Genomic DNA, 4478 nt, shown 5'->3' with positions numbered 1-4478 from the left:
TTTAAATTATATAATATTTAATTTTAGTAATTGATTTCATATTTTTAAAAACATACTATTATTAAAATTGAAATTAATATTTAAAATTTTTAAATAATAAATTAACGTTAAAGTTTAATGATATTTAAATAACTAAAATCCGACTTTAAATACCTTGGAAATAAGTTCAATTATTTTTTAAATAAATTAATATAATGAGTGAAATTAATCTCTAATTTGATTTTTAAAGTTTTGGTTAATTTCAAATTTTTTATATGTTTACTCGCTTAATAATTGAAAATCAACCAATAAAATTACTAAAAAAAATAAAAAATAAAAATAAAATCATGATTTGAATGATATTGCATCCAAACATTACAGTTTAACATATTACTAACATTTATCGTAAGAAAATTTTACAACATATGAATGCAAAAAATTGCAAATAATCTACCAAAAAAAAAATCTACCAAAAAAAAAATGCAAATAATAATAAAAACGACAAACTTGTTGTGAGTTTGTGGAGTTTCTTACAAGCGAATATGCCTCAGCTTCTCTCTCTCAAATAAGATGAGAAAGAGAGAGAGAATGGCTCCAAATACAAAAACAACAACCAAACAAACAAACAAACAAAAAAAGGAGAGGGAGAAGTGCCCCAAAAGCAAAGAAGGTGAAAATTGGCCTCTCCTCCTCTCGCTTTCTCTAACCCTTGCTCTTTCACCAACCAGAGCCAAGAGAAAGGAAACGAAAACAAAGGGAAAGAGAAGAATTGTGAAAGATGAGTATAGGAAGCACAGGAAGAGGAGGAGAAATACGGGAGGGAAATGATGCCACTGTAATTGTGGGATCTGGGTTTCCTTTAAGCTTTTGGGAGGTAACGGTGGCTACAACTGTCGTCTTGGGATTCATTCTTGGTCTTTTGGGGGTTTATCTTACCATGCCCTCTTCCGATTACAGCTTCCTCAAGCTGCCTCGTACTCTTGAAGATCTACAAATCCTCAGGTTTGTTATCTCTTCCTTTTGGTAAATCTAGGTTTGATTGTTTCCCTTGAAAAAAATATTTTGATAATAATGTGAATTCTGAGAGTAAAGATCAGAAATTTTTGTCTTTTTTGGATGTTGATTCAAGATAAATGTGGATTTTTTTTTTGGATTTAAGGTGAAAATTATTCTACCAGAGAAATTGGGTTCTCGTTTCTGGAGGCAAATTTTTATTTTTTACTTTTTATTATTATTTTTTTTTGCTTTGAAACAAATTTCCTCCTGATCAGCAGATTGGGCGTTGGGTCTAAATCTTAAAGTGGAGTTATGAATCTTCATCAATTGTGTTTTCATCATAATTCGTATTAAAATGGGGCCTTCCACTCGTAAACGTTGATTAATTTACCTTATTATTGAAATGCTTTAGTTGAACTGCGAAATGGGTATATTTTGTCGTGTGCATATGAGAATGTTTCATTTTCATGTGTGCTTTTGTATTGGTCGATGGTCACTCCCTGCAACTTATTCTAGATTTGAGCTTTTATCTGCTTATATATTGTAAACTTTGAATTGGTTGGTGATGGACTGGTTCTTAAAATTTAGAAATCTGCTTAGAGTTTATTCTTGTAGGATCTCAACATAATGAGAAGTATTATTGAATTTTATGTGTAATATAGTCGGACATTATTGTTCACTTGGACAAGTTAATTGGAGGAATCTCAGGTGCAGCCGTGCAGGTGTAATAGCTCATATATCTGATAGATCATGAGGAAAAGAAAAAAAAATGGTCTGAGCCTCATGTGGAGAAACAAATTGCACTCTGAAGGTGCTAAAAAATGGAAAGTTTGCATCTTACATGGATCTTTTTGAATGAATATCTTTGTCTAACTGACTACAAACATGAGGTAGCATCTATTATATTATCTAATATGATCTTGTGCAGTGATTGGATGTTCGAATTGTGTTACATTGACTACAAACACGAATGGTAGTAGAATTCATAGTATCTTCTATCATCAATTATTTTCATTCAACATCAGGGGACAAGTTATTCTTGGAACAAAAAAGGAGCGGAAAGACCGATACTAGGCTGTAGCCTCTGTAAAAATACATTACTATAATTGGTAACTTGGTTCTGATCGAAGAGATTGGCTCCTTTCTTTCAACAATAAAATTTCCTGCTCTGTCTGAGAGTTCAATTACTTGCTGTAGTCAGTATATTGCCTCTTGAAACTGGATGAAGATAAATAACCGTTCGCCATTGTGTCAACTGAGCCAAAAAGAATGGCTTTTGGCTCAGAGATATCTGTGGGGGTGACGTGCAATTGCTTATCACAAGCCATATATAACTCATAATTATAGTATGATATTTTTTCCATTTTGCAATATGCTTCCTTAATGTTGCTTTTGACTTGTTATTGTTTCTTCAAAGTGCCACAGTCGTTTGTTTCCTTGGATATATCTAGTATAATGTAGGATGCCCTTTTTGTAGAGATCACCTTGAGAGCTACACAAGTGACTACACTGCACAGGTCCTGGTAGGGTACTGTGTGGTCTACATTTTCATGCAGACGTTTATGATTCCTGGGACTGTTTTTATGTCATTGCTTGCTGGAGCTCTTTTTGAAGTGTTCAAAGGAGTGGCTTTGATGGTGTTCACTGCAACTGCTGGTGCTTCTTCGTGCTATTTCGTTTCAAAATTGATTGGACGGCCTCTTGTGTTCTCCTTGTGGCCTGACAAGCTGAACTTCTTCCAAGAACAGGTGAATTTCATCTCTTCTTCATAGCTATCCTTGCTTAGGTTGACCAATAAGTGGGTATAAATTCTTTCTTTTCATTCTCAGGTAGCTAGAAGAAGAGAATGCTTGTTGAACTACATGCTTTTCCTGAGGCTAACCCCAACTCTGCCAAATACATTCATAAATGTTGCTTCACCAATAGTCGATGTGCCATATCATATTTTTTTTTCCTGGCATCCTTTATCGGACTCATTCCTGCTGCTTATGTCACTGTCAAGGTACGACACACCCAGACTCATAGTTCATTTTATTGCTGAATGTTTGGGTTAATCTGGCAGGGTCTATGGAATTAAGTCAAGTGAAGTAAGGTGCAAGAACTTTGGCTCCATTTGGATTAGCTTTCAAAGTGACCATAGAGATATTGTCGTTTATTATAGAAATCTTTGCAATGTTAAAAGTAATGAGTAAAATTGATGTGAAGTTGTCAAGCTGGCATAACATAAGAATATGTGAATATTTGATAAAAATTTTAAAAATAGCATCTGTGCTGCCTAAATATAATGATTAGATGATTGTTTTTCAGGCTGGAATAGCTCTTGGAGAATTGGAATCACTGGGGGATCTTTACGACTTCAACTCCATTGCCACTTTATTCCTCATTGGGGTTGTCTCTATCACCCCTACATTGATGAGCAAGAGTAAATCATAGCTTTATACTAGAAGAACTTGCTGCTTGTACATGGGCCTTCTTTATCCTGGCAGCTGTCTACGTGCCAATTCATCTCTGTGCAGATAAGCCTCAGATAAAATGCAATATGCAGTTGTGCTATTGTTCGTGGATGCAACTGCTGATGCTTCAGACAATGATGTTGATCTAAGAAAGGTGCTTTGGTTATTTGCAAGTTCTTTTTTGTGGGTTATGTTCAATGCTTAGGGTTGTTTGAATGGAAGTAAGATGGGGAGGCAAATTGTATAATTTTAGTTAGTGGCTAGGTCTACGGTGTCAATGATATGTATGTATATCAGTGTTTCAAGGCAATTTTGTAACAAGTGATATGATATTTCCAGTGTTTAACTGGTTATTTAGGGTTATACATTTGCATCTATTATCCAAATCAATTTGTCGTGTTGTGTTTTAAAGGTTTAGTAATGAAACAGCCAAATTTTAATCTTTTGCTTAGTATTTTACCTTTTATAAATGGCCTAATGGTTAAAAAAAATAATCTAAATACTAATATTTTTATAATTTTCTCTAAATCTGTATCTTTTAATTAAAAAATTGCCTAAATTCTAAAATTTTTAACTTTTTATAATTGTTTAAATTTAAATAAAAAAAATTAATCCAAATTAATTGCAAGTCCCTACTATCATAATGAAAATTACTTTTCGTCAGTTGGAAATAATTAAAGTTTTAAATTAAGGCAAAATTGCTAAGAAAAATTAAACGTTTGTAATCATTTTGGATTTTTTTACCATTAGCCCTTTAGAATATGTGTTGATTTTTAGCATATAGGAAAGAGATGATTCCAAATAATTGCATTTAAAAATTGGAAAAAAAATCATGAATCTTAATTAATATTCTAAAATAATGTCATTTATCTTTTCAAAGCAAACTCCCATTTTTTAAAGCCGTTTTTTTTAATGAATGAACTGCAATGAACAATAATTTGTTTTGTTGTACAATGCTGAGTTGAATTTTCAAATTTGTGATGCCTATTTTTATTATTTTGAGAGCATGTTTTATAGAGACAATAAGAAGCTTTATAATAAAACATATTA

The 4478-nt window shown here is 32.5% G+C and overlaps 1 pseudogene; it reads left to right on the top strand.

The window, feature by feature from the left end:
• The first annotated feature begins 566 nt into the window (after positions 1 to 566).
• Positions 567 to 3818, top strand: LOC131171859 (uncharacterized membrane protein At4g09580-like; annotated as a pseudogene).
• The last annotated feature ends 660 nt before the right edge of the window (positions 3819 to 4478 follow it).

The sequence above is a fragment of the Hevea brasiliensis genome, chromosome 13 (genome assembly GCF_030052815.1).
Source record: "Hevea brasiliensis isolate MT/VB/25A 57/8 chromosome 13, ASM3005281v1, whole genome shotgun sequence".
NCBI classification, from domain to species: Eukaryota; Viridiplantae; Streptophyta; class Magnoliopsida; order Malpighiales; family Euphorbiaceae; genus Hevea; species Hevea brasiliensis.
The sequence above is the reverse complement of the archived record's forward strand: the minus strand, read 5'-3'. Positions and strand labels throughout refer to the sequence as shown.